The following is a 27,732-nucleotide window of genomic DNA, read 5'->3' on the forward strand; positions in this document are numbered from 1 at the left end:
GAGGCACAGTTGTGTGCAGTAACAAAAGAAGAACAAAAGATTTAGCAGAAAAGATTCTAAATTTGACACATTTGAACTAAAATGCTATTCCAGAGTTTGGGGCCAAGAATCCCAAGGGCTGTACCTCAACATCTGAGCAGCTTTCGGAGACAGAAACTGGATCACAGCACTACAAACTTTAGGAGCGAATATGTGGGAACTCAAGATTTGCGGGAAAATTACGAGTCTGGAGGTCTTTGTCCACCAGACTCACGGTGGCGCAGCGGTGGTGGTCCTGTCGCCTCCTTATTCCGATGTGGCCATTTGGACCTCCACCGCTGTGCTGGCTGTGTCAGGGAACCACCGTTCCCTGGCGGTGGTGCAGCGGACAGGGGTATTCAATATGGTAAGCCCACCATGGGGATGCATTGTTTGCATGCACCCCAAGTTCCAGCATGGCATGGACTTAACAGTCCTTGCCGTACTGGAACTGCTTTTGTGTTCTCAATGCAGTGCCTGTATTTATGGCACAGCCGTGGGACCGGCAGAAGAAAAGCCCACCAGACACGAGTTGAACTCGTACTCTGGTGAGCAGACCCTGTGCGGCTTTAGCTGTGCTACGCCAGTGCAAAGCCGGCACAGCACCGCCAAAGTCGTAATCAGGCCCAGAGTCTTTCGTGGAGATTTGTAGATCACAGCTAAGCTCACAGGTTAAAAACAGTGCACCCTATTCTCAAGGGACAGAGCTGAACAGGACTGAACATGTAGAAGACAACCTCCTTGGAACAATATGCATCTATCTCATGATGGACTGGTAGAGGAGATTTCAGCCAGGCCCAGAATCTCTAGACTTGGTAGTTTCTCTGAGGGGTACGGCAGGTAGCCTCTTCCTTATCTATGTGGATGAGAGGGACAGAAGAATCTGCCTGCTGTGGAACATTTCTCCTGAGACTGAGAGTGTAGGAGAACAAATAGGCATAAACTGTGCCCAATTGGAAGAAAGCCAGAGAACCACTTACAATTAAACATTTACGTATGAACCTGACTGCAAATGGCGAGAAATCTTTTTACTACTTGAATCTGTGGCGACTATTCAAGGAGGCTTCCCTAAAAGAGCGCGAGCCTTGGAAAATTAAGTGGAAAGAAAGGTGAAATTGCAAGGAAGGATCAGATCAGCCCCTTTGGGAAACTGGAGACTAAAACATTGTGGCTAATTTCTGCAGTGAAACGCCTTTGGGGGGCAGGAGCTTGGTATGGCGAGACCTGACCAGGATTGAGACGAGAGTGGACTGCCTTCTTGAAAGAAAATGCATCTGTCTGGTGATTTATTGTGGAGAGGAGACTCCTGCTGTCACCTAAATTTTAGGAACTTTGAGAGCTAGGGAAGTAAGTATCTTGCTGACCTAAAGGGACAAAGGGAGTCCAGGTCTCCCCAGAACCTACATGCTGTGGAACTTCTTTCCTGAGGGAGGGAGTGTAAAAGAGTCAAAAGTCAGAGACTGCTGTGTCTGGTTGGAAGAGAACCGGCAAACTATTGGCAACTTCCCCGTTTCCCCATGGACCTTTGTGGAAGAGATGATCCCATCGCCTGATGCCCATGGAGAATCGTCTGAAAGTTAGGGAACTTCTGGAGCACTAGAGAAGTGGTTACAGATCCAGCTGTGAAGATCTGGGTATTTTTGCATCAGCTTGTTCAGAAGGGCAGACACTAATCCAGATGAGCTTCTTCACAAATGCTGCAGAAGGTCTGTTGATCCACCATGCCCTTTCTCACTTGCATGTTCCATCATAATGATGGCAATGAAGACGGTCACGCACAGGCCATCATATCAAAGTGGGATGGGCAAGACAGAGAGAGATACCCCTCAGAGGATACTAGGTGGCATATTTATCAGCCCCTTGTGCCACCCGAGCATCACTTTTCGTGACGCTCCGGCAGTGCAAACTACAAAATCATATTTATGAGGTCACACAAAGCCACTTTGTGTGGCTTTGAATGACCTCATAGATATGGTATAAGGCAAGGCAAGTCACTGTGTTGCCTTACTCTGCACTAGGGAAGCGTTCCATGTTCCATGCAACACCCATGGATTTTGATGCTTCACCAGATTTACAAAACCATGTTAACCTGGGGATAGGTCAAAATCTTATGCCTCCCCTGGGGAGGAGCAACGAGGAGGAATACCTTTATTTCTCCTCATTGTTTCCTGCATTATGCAGCACACTAGGAAATAGGAAAAACCTCCCAGTATTGATTTTGTGCAGGAAGCTGCTCCTTCCTGCTCAAAAACAATCCTGCCGACAACACAGGAACCCTTGCACCATGGTGCAACAGTGCCTGCATTGGTGCTAGGCTGATGAAATGGCACCAGCGGAGGGCGAAAGGACAACAATGCACCGTATTGGATAAATACAGTTCATTCCAGCCCTCTCACTTGAACGTAGGGGAGTGCAGCAAGGTGGCTTGCTGGGCTATCCTATGCTAAAACCCCATAAATGAGGCCCTATGTGTTTATCAATCTCGTGCTTGCAGGAGCAGGTTCATAAATCCTGGAATTTACCTTGATGCATCAGCTGCCTGTACAATGTTTCAGCAACAAAAAGAAACATGAGCAATTTTACCAACTATGACACAGTGTTTAATCCTTCAACCTTCCATGGTGCTTGTGGTTGATTCGAATACCTTGCTATTAGGACTGTTTCTATTGCCTGTTTAGCAACTGTTTTTTCATGTGGTAACTTTTAACCATGTGCTGTTACTTGTCTGTGTTGTCAGTCTTCACCTATAGACCAGGACATAGAGAGTAACACTAGCAACTGCATATATTGTATGAAAGGGGGCATCACATAAACCTTCACACTCACAGAAGTTCTTAAAAGTAGCGGCTGCTCTGTGGGTGGAGTGGCCGGGCAAGGGGGCAGGACAGGATGAAAAAAGACAAAAAAAACATACCTGATGATTGCCTGCTGCTCTTCTGCTCTGAGTCTCACTGCAGCTGCAACATAGGCTCCCAGTGTCCCTTGCAGCCAATCCTTATGCTGCTCTCTTGTTTGAAAGCAATGTCAGCATTGGCCTGAGCGCTGCAAATTTGCGCACCCAGTGAGACTGGCTTGTGCTTTGCTGTCTTCAACCCAGCAACGCAGCTAGGGTTGGAGACAGCTCAGTACGCATGTGTGTTTGGCCGGCCTGAGACACCGGCCAAACACACATGCGCACCAATACCAATGCCCTCCACTACCTCTCCTGACTGCCCCTGCAAAGGCCCTGCCTCTAAAACTAGAACTTGAACAAAAAAAAGATTAAAAAAACATTTTATTATCGTTTTATTTTTTTAAGTTTTGAGGATGGCAGGGGGGCGACGCTCCTTTGCCTTAGCGGAGGAGCCGCCACTGTTGTTAACCATTGTAGCCAGAATCATGCATTATGCTTATGCATTGGGCTATGCTCATACGATTTACTATAACAGTGCTAAGGTGTATGTTCACAATATATCAGTCATAACATCCCAAACCTCTTGTTCACAGTGCGTCAGAAACACAGTATATCACAGGATCAGTTTGTGAATATAACAAAGTTAGTAAACGTTCTTATTCTGACACTCTTTTCTGGTTCTCTACTAGCCAAAGAGCTCTGAGGTGGCCTAGTTTGGTGTGAGGGCTGAGAAGAGTGAGAGCCCTAGGCAATGGATTAGCAGAATCCCACTAGCAAAGTAGCTGCATATACGTAACCGATTCTTCTTCTTTTTTCGCACTTTGGCAAATTTATAGATCATTTTTTTTTCTCTAATTTTAATTTTTTCGTCTTAAGGCTGAAGCATACAACTGTTGCCCACTCAATATAACTTAAAAATTTTTGAACCAATAGAAAAATGGGAAAGGGAATTTTATAATAAGCTTTATTCATTATGTAATAGTAAAAAAACGGATTTTGCCTTCTACTTAAACCCTTCTCAAACCTTCCAAAAGTGGATCAAAGTCAATTTGCTTCATTCGAAAAAAAAAAAAAAAAAATGGATGAAATATGGTATCACTTTAGTGTACTTCACGCAGGATCATCTGCATCCAAAAATCTTTTCAGGAAGATCCTGTTAGTTTAGCTTAAAATGTAATCAAATTCTGCCCACTCTATTTCTATATTGTTTTGTGGTCTGCAGTCTAGTTGGTGGACCTGAGCATAGTCACTCTTCTCACGCATTCCTCCTTTTGGAAGCCACTACCGGCGGTCACGCTGAAATGCACAGTGCTTGGAGGATCCTAATTACTTTGGGGCTTTCTGGTTACCACAAAGTGAGAGTTTTTGAGGGGGGGTTTGCAATAAGTAACATAGTGCTCAGGTATATGAGGCAGTATCTTCTGAGTGAGTGACAGTTGTCAACATTAAAGGATACATTGATGCAGGATACAAGCCTTGGGGTCAATGGAGGAGCAGGGGTTGGTGAACTGAACCAGCATGGTTACATTGTTGCCGTATTAGCATTGAAAGGAATGCTTGGTGAATACTAGACCACTCCCTGACCCAATAGCGCACTAAGGTTTTGATTGCTTTGGTATGTGTAGGGATTCTGCAGACGACCCAGAAGGAGAGACTGAAACTGTTTTAGATGTTATGTCTAAGCACATTATAACAATTTAATATATGTCCAACATATAAATAGTGATCAAGAATGCGACTTGTAGCCATGCAAAAGATAGACAAAGTTTATGCCTTGAATGCGCAGTAACCACATCGTAAAAGTTAGCAAGTAATTAAGGGGCACATTATGGGTTTGGACCACCAAACCCACGGTGGCCAAGCACCCTATTGTGAGTTTGACGGTCAGACTGCCATTGGATTGACACAACTGCCAGAGATTCGTGATCCCTTGACGGTGGTGCGGCGGTCAGAGGCTAGCAATATGCTGGCGATGCCTGTGCAGTACCGCCAAACATATTACGAGTTTTCTCACAGCCACAGTTTTCGTGGCAGTGAGCACACCATGAAAACTGTGGCAGTGAGGAATGTTGACTCAAGGCCTGGGGATGCATGCAGGGGGGCACATGGTGTGCCGTCCTGTGTGCATGCACCCACTGTTCCTGCATGTCATAGACTTCACAGTCCATGCTGTGCAGGAACGGGCTTTGGCACTACTATGGTGCTGCCCTGCTATGGCTCACATATGAGCCTTAGCACGGCACCCACCGTGGGACCACCGTGGGACCACCTGCTAGACCAGGAGAAAACTCCTAATCAAGTGGGCGGTCAGCATTCGAGTTTGGTGGTGAGGGAGTGGGGCTGTGGCATGGCAGCATACTCCCACATCACCAAACTCGCAATCAGGCCCTAACTCTTTACGAGTCCAGCTTCTTGGAATAGAATAGGGGCAGGGTGAGAGTACTCCGCGTCACACACCCTACTCTGCATGTGCTTGTTTGATTTCGTTGGGATTCTGGTGAGACGACTAGATAGAGAATAGAGGTAGGCTAAGATGCCTCTGCCTCGCTCACACTAAACACTGTTCATTGCAGTTGTGATCTTGGTGAGCCAACATTGGGGAATCACAGTCGAACAAACCTCAGCATGTGAAGAGTAGACTCAGTTTGGAGGTATGTTTTGACTATACAGCCATGTTTCTCTGACATTAATGTCGGGTCCACGAAGTTATTAGCTTTCTTCTACACTTTACCCCACGGGTGTTGTACCAGATGACATATCTTGTCCTGAAGAAACCCACTGGAATGTGGGTGTGGATCAAAGCATCAACACTCGATTAGGGACTGTCCAGTCTACATAGGATTCATAATGGAAATCTAAATTTGTACTGAACTGAGCATCGCATTGATTTGTGGATATTCTTATTGTATCTATGTATCATATTGAGTTGCTCAAACCCATGTACCTATGAGCACTGTGCCATCTGCACTATTACAATTACTGAAGCATTTATTAGTAGAATATATATACAAGAAATCATGGTAGACATCAAAGCTTTAGTGTGTCCTTGTAGTTTAATTTCATGACAAGCTATGAATGAGACCTACCGAACCATTGTATCTATTCTATGTTAAACCCAGAATAGACAGAGAAAAACTGGATCCTCTAAAAATCACTCCACCAAAGATCCTGAGGACATACAGATCCGATGTGATAACATAAGGAACATCCTGTCATCACTAAGGGCCAGATGTAGGTAGCCAAATACCGGTCGGTAACGGCCAAAAATACCGAATTTTGGCTGTTACCGACCGGTATTTGTATTTTGAGATGTAGGAGCCCAATTTACCGAGTCAGTAAATTTACCGATTTGGGAAATTTACCGAATCTGTAAATTTACCGACTCGGTAAATTTACCTATTCGGTAATTGCTCATTTCCCACATGTCATCAGCTGTATTGATGGCACCCACATCCCAATATGCCCACCTGCTGCCACAGAGTACATTTACAGGAATAGGAAGTCAACCCACACAATCAATGTATAGGTAATCTGTGATGCAAAGTACATAATCACAGACATAGTGGCCAAGTTCCCAGGAAGTACCCACGACTCCTACATCTTTCAGAACAGTGGGATCTACACACGCCTGACAGCGGAGGAATTTGGAGAAGGATACATGCTAGGTAAAACACTGTGTGACACTCCCTTGATAGATATTGCAGATGTATGTGTATGTGTGCATGTGAGTAATGTCATTTTTTTTTCAAATAGGGGATAGTGCATATGCCGTCCGCTTTTTCATCCTGACACCCTTCCTCAACCCTTCAACCCCGAGCCAGAGGAGATACAACAGGGCACACAAATCTACTAGGAACATTGTGGAGCGCACCTTTGGGCTGTGAAAAAGCAGGTTCCGCTGCCTACACAAAAGTGGAGGGGCACGCCAGTATACACCAATCACCTGCTGTAAGATGATTGCAACTTTTGCAATGTTACACAACCTTGCCACTAAGAAGGGCACTGAGGTGCATTTGAGCGACTATGAGGACCATGATGATGAACATGCACTGCCTGAACCCTACACAGCAGGAGTTGCGAAACCAACAGATGGCAGACACAGACGGGCAGAGATCACACGCAACTATTTTTAAGTAAGTAAAGGGACACAGACAGGTGGAGTTTGCCCCCAACGTAGTTTAATATTTGGCACTACGCAGGTATTCAAAAGCATCGTATTTCCCTTTCATTTCTATGGGCCAAAAGGCCCATAGGAATGAATGGGAAATACCGATTCGGTAAATGCCGATTCGGTATTTACCGATTCGGTAAATTCCGAAAGACAGATTCCGAATTTTACCCAATCGGTAAAAAATACCAATTTTTTACCTACATTGCATTTACCGATTCTAAAATACCGAATCGGTAAAATTCGGTATTTTAAAATCGGTAAAAATGAATTACCTACATCTAGCCCTAGGTGATATCCATAACCCAGTATAAGGATGCACACTTTTCTAAAAATTCTACCTGCAATAAAACTCTTTGCAACATGCACCATTGAGTGGACAGCGGGATTATTATATGTCTTGTCACAGACAACCTTTTAAAAAATATTTAACTAGGTAATGGACGCTTTGCTGAGTATGAGTCGATGGCATATACATCTCCCAAGCGACCCACACAGCCAATGCTATCAGATAAAATTCTATACCATTGTAGAATATCCTTCTAGAACTGGGGTTTTGACAGCACCCATGTACCCGTAGTGGCACAATGTACATGAGAACAAGCCTACTGCAACCATAAAATACACCATAAGACCAATGCACAAATGATAGAGACCTGTATATTCTGAGCTATTGTATCAGAATCCTCACCAACCCACAATCATGTGGTGGAACACCATTGGTCATACCATGCGATACATCATCTTCAACATACATGGTGACTTGGGGAGAAGCTAACAAAACACTTTTCTTTTTCCTATCAAAGCTTTCCATTTGTAATACTCACACCCATAGGTTTATAATTGCAAGTGATGGTAGATACCCCTCCATGCCTTGGCTCATGACACCAATAGAAGATCCCAGAAATTTGATTTAGGAAGTATATTACCAAGTACGCAGCCAGAATAGATATAGAATTGAGCATGCATTTGACCTCTTAAAGTGGAGAATTGAAGGCCATCATAGTCCAGTAGGAGACCTATACAGTACACCTTATTAGGTCTGCAGTATCATTGTGGTATATGCTAAGCTCCATAGCATCAGCATAAAGCTGCACATACCAACGCCTGATGACATTGAGGATGAAAGAGATAGCATGAATGACTTGACCAAGGTATGTAGTGCCTTGGCAATGGTTGCATGTTCCTTCAGCATTTTCTGACTCAGGGTGAGTGTGGGCATGACTCTAGTGGCTTTGGCTTCATTCTGTGAAACTGCAGCCATTTCCCCCTCTCATATCAGGCCAGACAGACTCTGGACTCAAATAGAGGTATTTGTTTATACCCTTTTTTATTAGGCGCCTTGACGCCCTCGGGCTTAGTTGCACACTATAAGACTCTTTTCATTTCATTTCATTTCATAGACATCCAGGTCTGCTGTTGTTCCTATGATCTCACCATTTCCTCCTTCATAGCTTCTGCCTCAATGGATGCAAGTATCAAAAGAATGATATCCTCAGGTGGAATGAGGGCCTGTACTTCTTCCGATATACCACCAAACACCTTTTTTCACAATGGTCAGTCTTCACAATATCAGTTCCAAAGTAGAGCCTGCAGCTGAGGACAGGTTGGGAGGCAGGCATTGCAACTGATGCTACATCACCCTTGGCCATGCTTGTGGACGTGGTCAGAGGTTATGGTACTTTTTGTTGACAGTAGAGTGATGGATTGGACTTCAACAATTGAGCCTGTTGGCATAGTGGCGACAACAGTGGCTGGTTCTGAGTTGTCAGAGGTGGTCAGAGCTGAAGCTCCATCAGAGGTGTTGGATGATGTCATGCTACTCCTAGTGTGTCTAATATTTCTTGGCAGGATTTTTGCATTGTGGCACTTGTGGGTCCAATCTTGGCTGGTGCTGGCATTGGTAGTTATGTGGTGCGACTCTTGGCCGTTGCGGGTAGTGCAGCCCTTCAATAGAGTCACAACAAAGCCACTGATAGTTTTTCGAGTTGTGTAAGATGCACCAGTAGTGTGAGCAGTAGAGGCTCAAACAGGTAAGTGTGGTTGGGCGGGGCGGGGTGATGGGTGGTGGAAGTCAGCCGATGACTGGTTAAGTAATATAAAATCGGCAATGTGACGAGTGCAAGGTAAGTGGTTTTATTTATTTATTTAACATGACTTAACCCGCTGTCTGCCGACTTCCACTACCCCCCACCCTGCCCGTCCCACCGCCCACCGCTCTTATCTGTGCGAGCCACTACTGGGTGTGAGTAGTCCACAACCATGCTTAGAAAGCCATTCATTTATTGGCCTCAATGCATGCATGTGAATACTCGTAATGCTTATGGGAAAGTTGGTCTTGGCATTGTGCTGTCATTCAATAGCCTAGGATTCAATTCATTGAGAGATGATAGCTAAGAGCTAACATATAGCTACAGTTCCTACTAATCTGTGCCTGGCAAAGATGTTTGTATTGATTACATGTGCATCCTGTATGTGATGCATTATGACATTCAACACGTGTTTCATGTGAACCATGTGTTTAGTCTAAACTAGGCGCATCCTTTCGCACACTGTAGTATGTTGTTTCATGGATACCTGACTATTTTTCACTCCACCAATCATTATGGGCCATATTTATGACACAGTTTGCATTGCTCTTGCACCGCGCAATTTGGTGCAGAGCATCGCAAACTTTAAATCTGATTTTTGAAGCCATGCAAAACCACTTTACGCGGCTTTGAGTGGCTCCAAAATCTGGAGTAACGCAGTACAAATCGCTGCTTTGCATTACTCTGCCCTGGGAAGGCATTCCATTTGCATTGTGTAGGAGTTGCCATGCAACTCCCATAGTTTTTGATGCATTCCCATATTTACAAGACTGTGTACAACTGGGAAGGCACCAAAAAGATACACCTCCTCAGGAGAGGTGTAACACAGAGGAATATCTTTATTCCTCCTTGTTACTTCCTATTTCTATGTGAGCTGCATTCGTTAGCACAAATAGATAGTGGAATATGCCTCTCAGGATTGTTTTTGTGCAGGAAGGTGTCCCCTCCTGCACAATGTTTGGTCCTTGCTGTGTCAGTGTTGAATACAACAAATTGTGGAATTGTGTGACATACATTGATCCCGATCGACACAGTAAGATTCACATCATATATCCCTAGTAGACGCTCACCTTCATATCTCTGATGTTCACATTTGCTGCAGGCCTATCGCTTACCTTGGGTCCTTGAATTTTTAACCCCTTCCTCGTGGGGCTAATTCCCGCCCGGTTCGGGGGGGGAGGGGCCGCACGCGGTGCTGCAGTACTCATGCCGAGTCCAGCTCGTCATGCTGCACAGTGGAGCTGTGCTCATGAAGAGCTGGACTCGTCATGACTCCACCCACTCCTTTAGAACGCCTGCACAGGCGGGGAATTCTCCGCGCGTGGGAGGGCCGAGGCAGTTATGATGAGCACAGCTCCACTGTGCCTCATGATGAGCTGAGCTTGTCATAAGCATGGAAAAGGTTAAACACGTTTTTGCCAGGACTTTGGCTACACAAAATGGCCGTCCACACACTCCCAAGCAGGGAGATGGTGTTACAGTGCTTTGGGGGTGTTCTGAAGTCCTCCTCTCTGCAGTTATTGTTCTGCCTGGTCTTCAGGAGGGGTTTTACTCGATGAGTTTCCAAGGCCTGAAATTGGCCACTTTCTTGAGTACTGCATATGTGCTATTTACGGAGTGAAATATTTATTGCAGCTAAGTGCTATTATTTGTCACACGCATGTGCAATTTAACGGGTCAAGTATTTACCACACCCGCCTAATTTAGATTCTGGAGGACCAGTAATTCTTGTAAAAGGTATAATTTAGCACATGTTGTATTTACGGATCCCACACAGAATCGGTATGTATCAGGTGAGGGAGGTTGGTGATTTTTACCACCAAACTCAGAATCGAGACCTATACATGATGCCTGCTATGCCAATGCTCTTCATGGTATTTTATATATAAGCCAGTGCTTCATTTGTAATAAAAACAAGTGCCAGGGCTCTCCTCAGGAGGCTACTGCACCTTGCATCACACATTGCCCCTGTCATGCTGCCAATGATAGTAACAGCACAACTACTAACCATCACACTCCTGCAGGTGTTAAAATTCGGACAATTTCAGTCCCCCAAATCTATGAGAATGACTTGGGCGGTGGGCAGTAGTCATTTTTAATGTATATACTGTGATCATCTCTAAATTTGACTGTTAATGGCGGATCGAGATATATCGTAAGCGCTAGTGGAACAAACCGCATCGAGCCTGATTAGAAATTGCTGAGCGCATCGCGGCGCTTTTAATACCATAGACACGCAGACGAACCGAGGTACCTGGCCACTGTGGCCTCTTTTAACTCTGACTTGGAAGTATCAAATAGCCAGAGAAGCGCATTATCCACAATAAGCGGCTTGGTGTATGATAATCTATTATCTACAGCGTTACATCTCGATGTGCACATTTGATGAGTTGTCCTGTTGTACTTTTTGACAGCACGTTGTACATTTGATTCAGTCCACTTCCTATATACAGAAAGATAAAATCGTGGCCCTCCTGATGAAGGTGCTATTAGATGTTGAAACGCATGTTGAGAAGATCCATCTCATAGCCACCTTTTTTCACTGTGTATATATCTATTTATGTCTGTTTCGTTTTCTATGTCTATGTCTGGTATCAACCACCAGCTTCTGAGACCTGTGTAACATAATCTTTAGGTCATTTTGAAATCATGCCTTATTGTGTTTATTATGTGGTATTCATCTTTTTTTTAAACTTTAATAAAATGTATACATGTTTGTTATAATCAATTTGTCACTGCACTGAGTCTATGTGATAATGTTGTTTTGATGAGCTGTTAGATGATTCGAGCCATTTGACTGCCTAGAGTTTTGCCTACAATTATATAATCTCTAAATTAGCCAGACAGTGCCACCTTGTGGCAGACTGTCACAAGCCCCAGTGTTGACAATTAAGTGCAGGTGCTGAGCACCGGAAACCACTGGCTCAAATTAAGCCCTAATATAAGTTATGATGCAGTGGCTTGATTTATTTTTGTGATTGGTATGTGCCAGGGTTCCTTTTTTGTTTTATAACAAAATGTAAACAAAGGTTTTGAAAAAATGAAGCAATGTTTGTTAGTTCTGACATGAGAGATGTCTTGACAAGACATGGGCAATTTTCTATAGCCAACACGGTTGTCTGTATCAAATTACAGCAGTATTTCATTGGGTCACCTTCAGTTCAAACCAAACCAGTACTTCCCTCTCTAGAGCGCTGCCTCACTGCGCATTGCCCGTTGCTTATTGAAACCCCTTGTTAGTGGGGCTCATACAACATCAAGTACTTAAGAATGTTATTTGACAATATCTGACGTTTTCACTGGATATCAGATCCAGTGTAGGTGGCCTTTGTGGCTCCTGCATTACTACATTTAGGATTTGCTGTTTGCAGGAGTTTTTAGCCCTCTAGGGCAGATAAACATTGTGGGCCACATGTATCAATATTGGAAATAGTGATTACCTAATTGTGATTTTCTGTGAATCGCAATGAAGTAATCATAATTTTCACTAAATGTCTGATATTGGTCCTCCTACGCTGTGCTTCCAATCTGCCTTTCATAATTGATGCTGTCTTTCTCCTGTGATATGGGTAATATTTACAATGGCATAATTAGTAGGAGGGCAGTGACAAAAAGAGATAAATATGTTTCATTACATTCACCTTTTGAGGGTTGTGATAACATTGTAATGCTGTGCAGTTGCCACATTGTGTATAGGGATATCAATGCCTCTGATGGACTCTGTCCTCCTTTGAGAACAGGATCATCAAAGGTTCAGGAACCTGCAATCATAAAGTGTACTTATGTTTCTCTACTTCTCACTCTCGAATGTTTGTATATTTATGAAGATTTGTTGACTTTGGGTTTTACTTGCTGATTAGGATTGTCTTGCCAGATAAAAGAGACAAAGAGGCAGTGAGAATTAGAAAAATAATGAATTGACTCATTTATCTGCCTTCAGTCATAAACCAGTACAAGTTTACCCACACTCCTTAAACTATGTATGTCTTTTAAATATTGCCCTTTGAAGACTAGAGCCTGGAGATGAGATCAAAGGACCCTCTCCGACACAGATAAATGAGCCTGCTGATAAAGGGGTCATCTGTAATTCCCGACAGGTCGAGTAACTGGAGGTACCAGCCCCATCAGGAAGTGGCACAGTTGTCCACAACTAGTACTCCTAAGTCAGAAGATACTGTATTTTCTAGAGATGAAACCTCCAGGTGATACCTTGAGGGCTTTTCCCCAGGTACATGAAATGGAAGGAGATTTCAATAACACAAAGGCTATTCCAAGCTCCCTTACAAGGGCCATTTACAATGAGGACCTTAGTGGAGGAAGGGTCAGGTCAGAGGTATGAGATTGAAAAATAGAGGAAGGAAAAGAGGAGGCAAGGTTGAAAGTCCCAAAAAAAAACAGGACAGAGGAAAGGCAAACATCTTTACATCAACCGGTTATGTTTTGGGGGCGTGGCTTGGGCGCCGATGGCGATGGTCGCCTGAGTGCTCGGCTCCGGGACTAAGCCCGGGATTATCCTGAATATCGGAGGCTGCGGGGCACCCCAGACCCTGCATTCTGCTGAGCGTGCCGACGGCAGCCTGCCGGAGCCCCCGGAGGAGCCTGGACGGGGGTTGCTCCGGAGTAATACCGAAGTTTGCGGAGTGGCGGAGGGAGACCTAACATGGCGCCCGGACTCCTTTGTCCCCCCGGTCGGAACTACTGAATTGGAGAGACGCCGCGGGTGACGACTGGCGCCCGGCTTCGCCATCCCCGGCTGTTCTGGACACTGGGCATTTCCTGGACTGGTCCTTTTGCGACGAATTTGCACTCGGTTGGCTGGCCGAACGGGTGCCCACGTAGTGGAGGGCACCGGGAGCGGACGCCCTGTGATCCAAGCGGTGGCCCTCCTCGCGACTCCGCAACTAGCTACGTCTTCCTGGCCGGTCCACCTGCATGGGAGGTGCGACGCCCGGGCGCCGTAGCTCATCCGAGGAGGTCAGTGGCCCTCACCCCGGGGCTACAGTGGGCGAACGGACCTACCCGACTCGGCGACGGTTGTCTCCGCCCCCGCATCGGGGCCCTCAGACGCCGTGGTGGAGGCGTGAGCCGAGGCGGCGGAGCCTCCACAGGCTCTGGAGCGGGAGGTCGCCCATCCCCCAACCGAGGATAAACACCCGTGAAGGTCGGGGTCGGCACCTGTACACGGAGACGCCTACTCCGGGACCCCCGCGGAGTGCCCCTGGAAGCATGGGGAAACCTAGAGGTGCCAAGGGATCCACCCAGACAGCCTCGGACTCTGAAGCCCAGGACAAGGAGGAGCATGGGGGCCCACAAAGTTCTGGTAGCGTGCTGATGCAGCACCAGTTCGACCGTGTTCTAGGGGCGATAGAAGCTACGAGGTCGGCCCTCCAACAGGATATTGCTCAGGTGGCGACGAGCCTGGGCCTCCTCAGGGCGGACCATGGCAAACTTTCAGACCGGGTCACGGAGGTGGAGGGCACGGTGAAAACTTTGGAGCCGGCGCAGCGAACCTTGGCTGCGACGATGAAGGACGCCTTATCCCGAATTGAGTCCCTGGAACGGAGGGCGGAGGATGCGGAAGGCCGCAACAGGAGGAACAACATCCGAGTGGTGGGCCTGCCGGAAAAGATCGAGGAGGGCGACATGGTGCGATACTTGGAGACCTGGCTCCGAGACACGGTGGTCCCGGAGGGTCTGTCCTCCTTTTACACTCTGGAACGGGCCCACAGAGTCCCAGCACGGCCCCCACAGCAGGGACGTCCCCCGAGGCCGGTGGTGGCACGGTTGCTGCATTTTCGGGACAGGGACTTAATCCTCAATACCGCCAGGCACAATGGCCCGTTCCAAGTAGCGAACAGTCAGGTGAACATCTTCCCTGATTACACCTACGAGACGCAGCGCAAGCGGTTCTCCTTCCTAGCGGTTAAGCGCGAGCTCAGGAGCGAGGGCATTCAGTATTCACTCCTATATCCTGCAAGGCTCCGCATCATTGTCGATGACAAAACCCAGTTCTTCGACACCCCGGAGGATGTCTGTCACTGGCTCGAACTATACCGGGCAGGGAAAGATGGTTTTGGCTCCTCGTCCCAACAGGCGGATGGGCCGGAACAGAGGAGGCGTTCCAAGAGGGTCAGGAATCGCCGTGGCCGCACGGGAGGGCCCTCGACTGCGGAGACATCGTCGGAACGGAGGGGAGTGCTGGAAGTATTGTCGGAGCTGTCGGGAGCACGAGAGGAAGCCATTGAGGAGGAAGAAAACCCGGGTGCCGAGGGAGCACCATCGGACTCGGATGATTCCGGGGCAGATAGTACCCAGACGCCGGTGATCACACCGAAATCGGTGGAGGACCTTCTGGATGGACAAGGGTAACGGGGTATACTGCCTTGTTTTGGGTGGGGGCCCGGCAGGGGGGAGGCGGTTGCCGTCCTTTATTGCTGACAAAGAGGGAGTGAGGGTTGGGGGGCCTCTGCTTTTGCCCCGGAAGGTTTTGGTACTGTTTGGGGCTTGTTCTAGTCCTGGTGACCTGGGCGACGAGGGCCCACTGCCTCCGCCCAGCCCGCACCTGGCCCATACGGCCTTCCTACGGTGGCGACCGTAGGATTAGTGGGGGTTTTGGGGTTGATGAAAGACGAGGTTTGGATGGGATCTAGATGTTGCAGTTTGGGTCCTGTTCTGGGGGGGGTGGGGGGGTGTTTGGTTGGTTCTTGGGTTGTTTGGGTTTGGTTGGGGAAAATGGCCGCCATCAGCGTTGGGAGGATTGATGCTTTTTCTTTGTGGGGACCCGGATGGGGGGACTATGCCAGAACAATCTGGGACAATGGCTGATGTTGCTAACTTGAAATGTGTTACTTGGAACGTGAGGGGGCTTCACACTATGTCCAGGCGCCACAAGGTCCATGCTTATTTAGTGCGTAGGGGAGTGCAAATGGCGCTGCTGCAAGAAACCCATCTGAACAAGGCGGAAGGGGCGGCGCTTCAGCGTAGATGGCGGGGGCAGGTCTTTTCCACGTCGTACTCTGCTTATGCTAGGGGAGCGCTAATATGGATCAGGGCGGGGGTCCCCTTCCAAGTCACGAGGACAGTATTGGATCCGGAGGGGCGTTTCGTGGCCATCTCAGGCACTCTAGGAGGGAGAGACCTGAACGTTTGCTGTGTATACGCTCCTAATGTTGACCAGACTGCCTTCTTTTCCAGGTTATCGGGCTCGTTGGCCCACTTTTTTGCCGGACCCCTCCTGTTGGGGGGAGACTTTAACTCCGTGGTGGATGTGAACATAGACCGCTCGCATCCCCCGCTCCCCGATTCCCCGGTCCGTCGCACGGCTAAGGGGCGACAGGATTGGCAGACCCGCTGGGGTTTGACGGACATTTGGAGGGCGCATCACCCCGCAGCTAGGGATTATTCATATTTCTCGAGCCTCCATGAGCTGCATGTCAGACTAGATGGCTTTCTCGGTTCGCCCGAACTGGTTTCGGCAGCGGTCCGATCGGAGTACTTATCGAGGACTTTCTCGGACCATAACCCCCTCCTATTGGACCTTCGCTGGTTTCCTGGGACGCCGGCGGTGCCCACCTGGAAGATGCGACCCGCGCTCCTCGAGGACAGTGTCTTCAAGGCGGACTTGGGGGAGAGAATCTCGGATTATTTTGCGTCCAACGGCGGCTCCGCGAGTACGAGGGCGTTAGAATGGGACGCTTTTAAGGTGGTGGTGAGGGGCTACTGTATCTCTAAGAAGGTGGGCGTGAGGCGCGTTATCCTGGCTGATTTAGACGCTGCGGACCGGGCACTCCGCGAGTTTGAAGTTCGCCGCCCCGGACGCCCGGAATTGCAGGCGCAAACGGCGGAGGCGAGGGAGAGGGTAGCGGTGGAGGTCGAACGGCTCCGCTGTTTTGATTATAAGGCCTATACGGTCCGGTCTATCGCGGAGGGAGACAGGTCGAGTGCGTTGTTGGCGTGGTTGGCCAACCCTACGCGCCAGTCCCAGACGACGACAAATATGCGTGGGGCGGACGGAACTGAGGTACGCACCCAACCGGAGATCCTTAGTTGCTTCCGGCATTATTATGAATGTTTATACCGCAGTCGCTCCACACGTGACCCGGACCGGCTTGATAATTATCTTCGCCCGCTGGAGCTTCGCACGGTAGGGCAGGAAGTGGCGAAAGCTCTGGGGTCCGACATCGATTTAGGAGAGATCCGCGGGGCCATTAAACAGATGGCGAGGAACAAGACCCCGGGCCTAGACGGCCTACCAGTGGAGTTTTATGCAGCTTACGCTGACCTCCTAGCCCCTCGGTTACTGGAGGTCTACAGGGAGGCGAAGAGGCTGGGGCGACTCCCGGGTTCGATGTGTGAGGCGTTGGTGGTTCCTCTCCTTAAGCCGGGCCGAGACTCATCCGACCCGGGGTCCTACCGTCCCCTATCCATGTTGACGGTGGACTACAAAATATTGAGTAGCATCTTGGCCTCGAGGCTGCTGGGACATATGAGTTCCCTGGTGCATGAGGACCAGGCCGGTTTCATCCCACGGCGGAACACGACTATGAATATTCGTAGGCTGTTCCGCTTGCTGGGGGAACCATTTCTGGATGCCCCGTCCCCGGTAGTCTTGTCGGTGGACCTGGAAAAGGCTTTTGATAGCCTAGAGTGGGACTACCTCCGCACGGTGTTACGGAGATTCGGCCTCGGGGAGGGATTTGTCAGATGGACCGCGGTTCTGTATGCTTCTGCTTCGGCCAGGGTCCGAGCGGGCCCATTGATTTCATCGCGGTATCCGGTAGAACGTGGCACGCGGCAGGGGTGCTCCTTGTCCCCGCTTCTTTTTGCGCTAGCGGTGGAGCCCCTGGCGATGCACCTTCGCTCGGGAGCCCACTATACGGGTTTATGGACGTCTGCGGGCCCGCATTTTGTCTCGTTATATGCGGACGACCTATTGCTCTTCCTTGAGGACCCGGTCGACGCTTTACGGGGAGCGGAAGGGGCGCTCATGGAGTTTGGAGAGGTCTCGGGCCTCCGAGTGAACTGGTCTAAGACCTGTCTTTTTCCGGTCCGCAGGGGTACCCCCACCCCTGCGTTAAGTAGGGAGCTTAGATGGGAGCCAGACTGCTTTAAGTACCTTGGGGTATTCGTTTACCACGATCAACCCGACCTCCTTGATGGGAATATTGCCCGCTGCATTCGAGCACTCCGAGGTTGCATGGACTTTTGGGCCACGCTGCCGCTCTCAGTGGCGGGACGTATCGCCCTGCTCAAAATGGTGGCGCTTCCCCGGTTATTATATTACTTCCGGACTTTGCCGATCTGGGTCCCACCGGCCGCGTTTCGCCGCTTACGCTCTCTGGTGGTTGGATTCCTCTGGGGAGCGGGCCGGCGGAGGGTGGCCCTCACTACATTGATGAGGCCGAAAGACGAGGGGGGGCTCGCTGTCCCGGACTTCGAGAAGTACTATCTGGCGGCGCAGCTCCAGACCTTCACCCAGGAGATCGCCAGGGAATTCCGGGGCCCGGAAGACGGTAGAGGGACGGGTATGGCCAGGCATGTTCTCTCCTTTATAGCGCTGCGACAACGTTTGGTCCTGCGGGACTTGTCGATGGAGGAGCGGACTGTCCGACTGTGCTGGAATCGGGCCCACGCCCGAGGCCAACTGAGAACGCCGTACGCGCCTGAAATACCGTTGGGGATGCTGACGGCCCTCCCCCACGGAGGGGATTGGTCACGGTTGGCGGCCTGGGAGGATTCCGGTTTACAGCTCGTCGGGGATCTGTATGAGGACGGAGCGCTATTGTCCTTTCAGGATCTCATTGACCGCTTCGGGATCTCCCGGGGCGACTTTCTGCTGCACTCGGCCATTGTACGAGCGATCCAGGCACACTGGCGGACTGGGCAGGAGGAACCCCACTTATCTCAGGTGTGCCAGTACGTAATGATGTCGGCGGGCACGGTGAAAGCGGTCACTTGCCTATACGGCAGGTTGATTACCGAGGGATTGGCTCCTCTCGCCACTTTGAGGACCCGCTGGGAGGAGGACATTGGTAGGGAAATCCCGGAGACGACCTGGGCCCAGTTGGTGAGACGAGCCTGGAAGGGCACACGCAGCACCCGTTTCCAACTGATCCACTATTATGTTCTCCATAGAGCGTACCTGACCCCGGTGAAAATCAGGCGTTATTTTGCCACGGCTTCGGCGGAATGCCCTAGATGCCCGGCTCAGGAGGCGGACCTCTTGCACATGTTCTGGGCCTGTCCAGGACTGACGTCCTACTGGCGGGAGGTAGCGACGACTCTGGAGGAGGTGACAGGGCGACTCTTATCAATGGATGCGGCAGTGGGGCTCTTGCACTGGTTCCCCCATACCCCCAGGAATAAAATTTCCAGTAAATTTATCGACCTGGGGCTCCTCCTGGCTAAGCGAGAGGTGACCAGGAACTGGAAGGCACGGTCTGGTCCGGCAGGCAGCAGATGGCGCGGTGAGCTTTTGAAGTGGGCGGCGGGAGAGAGCGCGCTGCGATATCAACTAGCTTGGAGGCAGGGTAATGAGAAGGCGCAGGAGGCCGCGATGGAGTGGGAAATGCTGGTGCAGGCCCTTAGGGATTATTGTGCCCCCAGCGACTCTGAAAGTGATGCAGCGACTCGCCCCGAGTCCCAGTGAACGTCAGCACTGACAATTCTATTGCCTTCCCCGTGGGTCCAATAGCAGATCCCATGTTGATAGCTCCCTGGCGCTGGTGGTGGGGGGGAGGGGGGTTTCTGAGTTAGTAGACATTTTGGGGGAGGGGGTTTATTTTGGGGGTTTTAGGCTTGTTTGGAAAAGCAGATGACGGACAGGGTATTATCCGGACCAGCTCCAGCATCCTACTGACCCCCGGTGCGTTTCGCCGCCCGACCCCAGGGTTGTGGGCCAGTTGGCTGTGTACAGACTTTACGGAGGGGGGCCGGAGGGCTTTATTCTATTACTACTGCTTGTGATACAATGCTGGTCGCTACTGTACTGATTTACCGATTCCTGCAATAAAAATATATTTAAAAAAAAAAATCAACCGGTTATGTTTTTGTTTTTTTGTTTTGTTTTTTTTTGGTTAAAAAAGTTTTATTGAGCAATCAAATAGAAATACAAAGATGGGCCCACAACCACACGGGCTGGCCGCTAAGTGACATAGCACGACACATGAAATAAACAATCATTTTCGAGGCCAGGCCAATCATAGAATAAAATTGCTCCAGACATAGGACAGGATACAACAATTTTCTATACAAAACGTAAAAATAACAAACACAAAAACAAGGCGAGTACAGTAATCAAGTCAGCCCAAATAGCGGAGGGGGAGGTCAATAAACAGGAGAACAGACAAAAATCAATGAGAATCGGTAAGGCCGTGAGGGGGGGGGGGAGCAGGGAGGACAGGAAAATACTAGAACAGAGTGAAACATTTCGGGAACGTCGGCCTAAGGAGACAGGATAATATCGGAGGTGGCAACCAAGGGAGGGGTACAAATATCTCCACGGTATGCATTCCATTGACCCCAGATTTTCGTCCACGCCCCTGGTCTGCCCCTAGCCACGTAGACTGTCTTCTCTCGGAACATGGACCAGAGTTGCGCAATGTCGCGCCTCGCGACCATGTAACCCAGGGTCGCCCATCTAGTCTGGGCCACAGAGTAATCGGAGGGTTCCCATACATTCAGCAGGCATCGTCGGGCCTCAGGCCGCAGGGCAACACCCGTCACTACAGTCATTATCTCAAGTACTTCCACCCAATAGGCCGCCACCACAGGACACTCCCAGAGTATGTGCAGAAAGGTAGCGCTCATCCCACAGCCACGCCTACACAAGCCATCTGGGGAAAAACCCATCACGACCAGACGCGGACCAGTCACATATACCCGGTGGAGGATCTTAAGTTGCACCAAACGAAGACGGGCGGGAATAGCGACCTCCTTTGGGGAGGAGAGTGCCGACTGCCAGTCCTCGTCATCCAGTTCCAACCCATCACCGACCCACATCTCCCGGAGTCGGACCAACAAATCCGCACGATTATGAATCAGTTTCTTATAGATGAGCGAGATAGTGCTGTCGGGCAAGTGTCCATCTAGTATACGATCTTCAAGGGGGGAAGACTCGGGTAGGGTCACATCAGGAGTCAGAACCGAGGCCAAGGCATGTCGGACTTGCAGATACCGGAAAAATTCTCTATCATTTAAGTCGTATTCCGCCTTAAGGGCCTGGAATGACTTCACGCGACCATTCACACAAACGTCACCCACCTTACAAATCCCAATCATATCCCAGCGTTCAAAACCCTTGGTAGACCAGAGACATCCCAAACGTTCAGAAGCATAAAGCGGAGTCGCCAGCGTCAGTCCATTCTCCCATCCCAAACTCACATTCGCAGCACGCCACACTTTGACCGCAGCCCTGGACGGGCCCACAAGATGGCTCCTGGCCGATCTAGAATATAGCGCTCTATTAAAGTCCCCTCCCGGCAACTGGAGCCTATCCATCTCAAAAGCCGGATCGCGACCCGGCGAATACATCGCGTGGTTAATGGCCGAGAGCTGGGCAGCCCAGTAGTATCTCTTGATGTCGGGGAGCGCCACGCCCCCGTCATACCAAGGGATAGTTAGTTTCGCGAGGGCTATACGTGGGCGCCCGTCCCAAATCAATTGCCTTTGCAGACTCTCGACTTCTCTGAAATAAGTAGCTGGAATGTCGTCGAAGGAGTTCTGAAGGGCGTAGAGGAACCGCGGCAGTGACATCATTTTAAATAGAGCCGCCCTACCCAGAGGAGACAGGGGTAGCTTACGCCAACGGGCCACATCCTGGCGTAATCTAAGAAGCGGGGGGAGGAGATTGCGCTCAAACCGGAGGGAAGGGTCCAGGGTAATAAAAATCCCCAAATACTTGAAGCCAGACTGGACCACCTGGATAGGGAACCTGGCCGGCAAAGAGGGCAAAACACCCGAGAGAACATACACGCAGGACTTAGCCCAGTTAATAACCAGGCCCGAGTTAGCTCCGAACGAAGTAAGAACATCAAATAAGACGTTCAAGGATTTACGCGGGGATGTAAGATATAGAAGAATGTCGTCCGCGTAAAGAGAGACACGGTCTTCAAAGTCCGGCGACCAACGGATCCCTTTGAGTGATGGTTCCCATCGAAGCCACGCAGCTAACGGTTCGAGGGCCAGCGCGAAAAGCAATGGAGATAAGGGGCAACCCTGCCGGGTCCCTCTACCAAGGCTGAAGGGGGCAGAGACTCTACCGTTCACCACCACTTGCGCTAAGGGTTCCACATACAACAGCTTCACCCAGCCAATAAATTCAGGTCCAAAACCAAATTTTTCGAGAGCTGCCCAAAGATAGGGCCACTCGACCGTGTCAAAAGCCATCGAGGCATCCAACGAGGCCAAAATGGCCGGCTCCGTCAGACGCCCCGCCCTCGCAACAGCACCGTGGAGACGACGTAGGTTAAGAGCCGTGTTGCGATGTGGGATAAATCCGGACTGATCCGGATGAATCAAGTTGCTAATGACCGTCAGTAGGCGGGTCGCCAGGAGCTTAGCCAGGACCTTAGGCTCAACATTTAACAGGGAAATGGGCCTATAAGACGAACAAAGGTCCCGCGGTTTCCCGTCCTTGGGAATAACGACTATCGTAGCAAGACGCTGGTCATACGGGAGAATACCCCGTTCCCGGGACTCCAAAAACATGGCACGAAGATGGGGCGCTACCTTGTCAGGGCGTAGCTTGTACAGCTCAATTGGTAACCCGTTCGGGCCCAAGGCCTTGCCCGAACGGAGCGAACGAATGGCAGTCGCTATTTCATCCGTAGTAAAAGGGGACTCCAACGAGACACGGTCTAGATCGGAAACACTGGGCAAAGCTATATCGCGCAACAAAAGGCGAGAGTCAGCCACATCCCGTCCAGACACAGGGGTATAAACCACACAAAAATAGTCTGCAAAACATTCCACTATTCCAACCGGGTCTGTCACTTCAACACCATTCGACGACCGAATCACAGGCACTACACGATTCGCTCTCTCTTTCTTATCCAACCACGCCAGCAATTTACCCGCTTTGTCCCCCACATCATATAGACGACCCTGCTGTTCCCGAAACATCAGTCTAGCCGCATCCGTGACCAAGGATTTATAAGCAAATTGTTTCAGACCCAGGGCGTGGAGTTTATCAGAGGTGACCCCAGACTCTAAGTCGGCCTCCCTCTCCGCAATCTCTGTCTCAAGATCCACCACCTCCCGATTCCTAGCCTTCTTGGATTGAGCTATAAGGGAAAGGGCCTGCCCACGTATCACTGTTTTAAAGGCCTCCCACAGTGACACAGCCGAGGAAACCGACCCCTCGTTGTCCAAAAAATAGGCATCTAAAGATTTAGTCAAAAGGTTTCGGGTCTCAGGGGAGGCAATATACCAGGGGTAGATAGGAGCCACTCGGCCCGCCGCCTCCACCCCAAACTCAAAACAAAGCCAGAGCGGAGAATGGTCGGAGATGCCCCGGGGGAGGTGTCTGATCTCACGCGCCGCCGGCGTCTGCGCCGCGGGCATCAGGAAATAATCCAGTCTAGACAGACTCCCATGGGCCCCCGAATGGAAGGTGTATTGGAGCTGGGTAGGATGCATGAGCCTCCAGCAATCCACCAAACCAAACGTGTCCAAAAACCCACCTAGCCATTGTTGGGCCGAAGGAGTATCCCTAGGGGGGTAGCGATCATGTAGACCGGAGACCACAGAGTTAAAATCGCCTGCAAGAAGAAGAGTACTGTCTGGAAGGTTCAGCAACACACGGCCCAAATCGGAAAAGGTGGAAGTCTGTAGGCCGGGGGGCACATAAACAGTAAACAAGGAGAGGGTACGACCCTCATAGCGACCCACGAGGACAACATAACGCCCCCGATCATCAAGGATCACATCATCAATGGTTAGAGGGAGGGAAGCCCGAACAAGGATACCCACCCCCCTGGAACCAGTGGTAAACCCCGAATGCGCAGCAAGGCGATATCCCCACCTGTTCATCGCACGACAAGAATTGCCCACCAAATGAGTTTCCTGCAAAAAAACAATATCTGGAGATAAACGACGGAGACATTTTAACACCACGCTCCGCTTAATGCGATCTCCCAGACCATTAACATTCCACGAAACCAGCCTCAACCCGCTACCCCCATCCCACACAGCAACGCCGAAACCCCCCCGTGATGAGCATGACATATCAAATATCAGAAGCAAGATTGATGCGCCTTGAAAACATAACACAGAAACAACAAACATCCCAATCACCCACCCCCAACAATCAAGAGAACACCCCCCACCCTGCACCCCTGCAAAATGCTAAATAGCCACCCCAACATGCAGTGTGCCTGTCGCCCAAGAACCCCTATTCTACAAAAAGAACCCCGGAGGAGGAAAGGCTCTGGCCCACCCGCCACCCCGAGTAGGACAAATAATGAAGAAAACATACAAACAGCAGAGGCACTGAGGCATTAAATCCCTGAAAAGTTTACTCCAATCGAGGGCCCAGGCGTAGGCGGATTGTTCAGCTCTCCACGCCACCCTCAGCACCACCCGGGTGGGCGGCGGACTCAGTCTCAGGAGGCCGGTCAGGCAGAGAGTCCATCCAGTCATTTACAGAATCAGGCCGATCAAAGAAAAAGGTTTGGTCGTTATACTCGACGCGCAGCCTGGTCGGAAAAAGCATGGCGTAGCGAAGCCCCATGTCTCGGAGACGTTTCTTGACATCACGGAAGCCCATACGCTGTCTCTGAACCTGTTGAGAAAAGTCCGGATAAAAGTTCACCGTGGCGTTCTCAAAAGCCACCGGGCCCTTCACACGCGATGCTTGCAGGATAGCGTCCCGATCCCTATAATGGAAGAGTTTCGCAACAATAGGCCTCGGCGGGGCACCCGGCTTACCCTTGCCCCCCGGAACACGATGAGCACGTTCCACTGCGAAAAACTTAGTCAAACCAGACGGGGAGAGGTGGTTCTGGATCAAGTCCTCAACAAGGAGATCAACAGAGTGAGGTTCTGGATTCTCCGGAACGCCGACCACGCGCACATTACAGCGACGGGCCCTGTTCTCAAAGTCCTCCAAGCGCCGGGTCATGAAGTCGTTCACCTTACGAAGGTTGCCGATCTCCGTCTGCATCTCCGAAACGTCTCCCATGAGACTGGATGACTTGAGATCTAACGATTTCACCTTCTCATTGGTTTTCGACAGGTCAGCACGAATCAAGTTCACATCAATGGCCACGGTGTCAATTTTGTGGGCCAAAGCTTCATATTGATGGCCTATCGTCTCCTTCATGGCAGAAATGGCGCCCATGACGTCCTGCAAGGATGGCTCCGTGGACGCATCCACCGTGTGGTCAGCGGTACTTGATCCGGGCAGGGCGGCTCCGGGGGACCCCTTGGAATGGGTGTAGCGGTCCATAACATTGGACTGGACCGGGCCCCCACGCAGGGGCGTCTTGGTCTTCCGAGTCTCTCGGTCCCCTCTGCCAGCCATGATAGAACTGCATCACCAGGAGATCAACCAGGCTCGATAGAATGACCACAGGAAAGCAGGGCCTCGGGACCAAAGTACCGCAGCTGGGGTACCACTATTGGGAGGGTCAACCGACAGGAGAATAAACCAGCCAAAGGCCCGATAGCCGGTCCGTGCCCCGACTGCAGCCCAGGCCAGGCTCCTTTGCCAGATGTCTCAGTCTGAGGCAGAAACGAAACCGAAACTTAAGAGGGGGACCCACAAGTCGAATCCCCCTGCCGTTGTTGTTCAACTGCAAGACGGCCACTGAGCCTCACCCAGTCCCGGGCGTACCTCGAGGGCGGAGCCCGAAAGTCCAAATCGATGTAACTCCGGCACCCCGGTTCCAAATCAAATTTCAAAAAGTCCAGGGCAATCAGCCCAGTGTCCTCTACATAAATCCTCGTACAAAGTCAGGATTAATTCAGGATATCATGCCGGGAGTGGCGGGGGTCCGGGGAGCGCTGAGCTCACGCGGCCATCTCGGATGCCCGCCAAGCTCCTCCTCCTCAACCGGTTATGTTGTTGGCTATTAAGGTGTGACATCTTTCTTCGTTTCGAGATGGTATATGACATTGAAGACTTCTAGCACTTGGTTGGGGGTCCATTCACAAAACATAAGAGGAATTATGGAACTTTCTCCTGCAGTGTCAGTACTACATTTAGAGCACATTTCTGACATTTTAGGAACCCACAAAGAATTTCTGTAATTCTCCTGGGAGTATTTTAATCTTTCCAGTAAATGGAACTATAGCAGGTGTACAGTTTCGTCTGCGGTAATGCTACACTGAAGTGCATTTACACTTGTAAATACTTTTCCTCTACAAGAATAATCTTTTTACTGTGAAGAAACCCCTGAACCTAGAGCAAGATGTACAAACTCCATGATGCAGTAGCGGCGATCCAAAAGTCGCTAAGCGCGGTCGGGTGCCAGGTCAAAGTTCTCGAAGCACGAGCAGAAGAAAGCGAAGGAAGATCACGTAGAAACACACCATACACCTCAACTCCACAATCATGCAACTCACAACACTGGGAATGCACACGTCACAAACTCACATACAACATGCCAAACAACATTCCCACCCACCAGACTCGACAGCACAACTTACTGTGGGAACCTGGGCCAGCCATGCACATAAGCCATCAACGGCATGTCACCTCAGCCACACAATAGCAGATGGCTGGAAAAGGTGGGGACCAGGCATGTGCGAAGGAGGCAAGTCACCCATGAATGAGAATGTACACAATACCAAGTGTGGCGTGGATGTGATAGCCAGACTGCAGTATGCAGACCACACACATATGCATGTCGACATACACCGCTGCTGTTTGGAGTGTAGTGGACAGTGGATGCAGCCATGTCACCCCAGCCAGTGGGGAAGCTCGCGGAAAAGTAGCTTGTTATGTCCCCCCCGTAAGCATGAGCGGAGTGGGCTGGCCCGGCGAATGACAGGCCAGCATAGGGGTGTGAATAAAATGCATGTAACTCTGGGCATGGTTCTCTTCCGGAATGCCCAAGGTCTCTGCCAGGGCGGCGCCTCTCACCCCGCTATGAGGCCGATGCCGTCGTTGTGAGCAGTGGTGCATGCGGTCCTGGGCGCCTGCTGCACCCCTGGCCGCTGGACCCCTAACCAGTATTGTCTGCCCCTGCACACCCAGGCCTCATTGCTCACCTGCCGACACCGACGTGTGTCAAAGAGGGTCCACCACGTGCCAGTGCAAGCTCCAAGCCCTGGCTGTCTCCTCAGACCATCGCTGGCCTCCGCGACACAGGCCCGCTGTACTCCTTCCTCGTTGACTTACTCCACCGGCATACACTAGAGGCTCACACATTTGGAACTGAGTCTTGATTACACTATGGCAGAGAACATTATTAATGGCAGATTTTATGTCACTATACTTCCTTTGATGTGGTGCCACCAAGTCTGTGCATAGCATTCCAACCACACGTGTCAGTGGGCACACGCGGACTACTGCCTTCGGCCACACTGCGCTCAAGTAGGTCACATATTTGGATCTGAGT

This window comes from Lissotriton helveticus, chromosome 2_2 (assembly GCF_964261635.1).
Source record: "Lissotriton helveticus chromosome 2_2, aLisHel1.1, whole genome shotgun sequence".
Classification (NCBI taxonomy): Eukaryota; Metazoa; Chordata; class Amphibia; order Caudata; family Salamandridae; genus Lissotriton; species Lissotriton helveticus.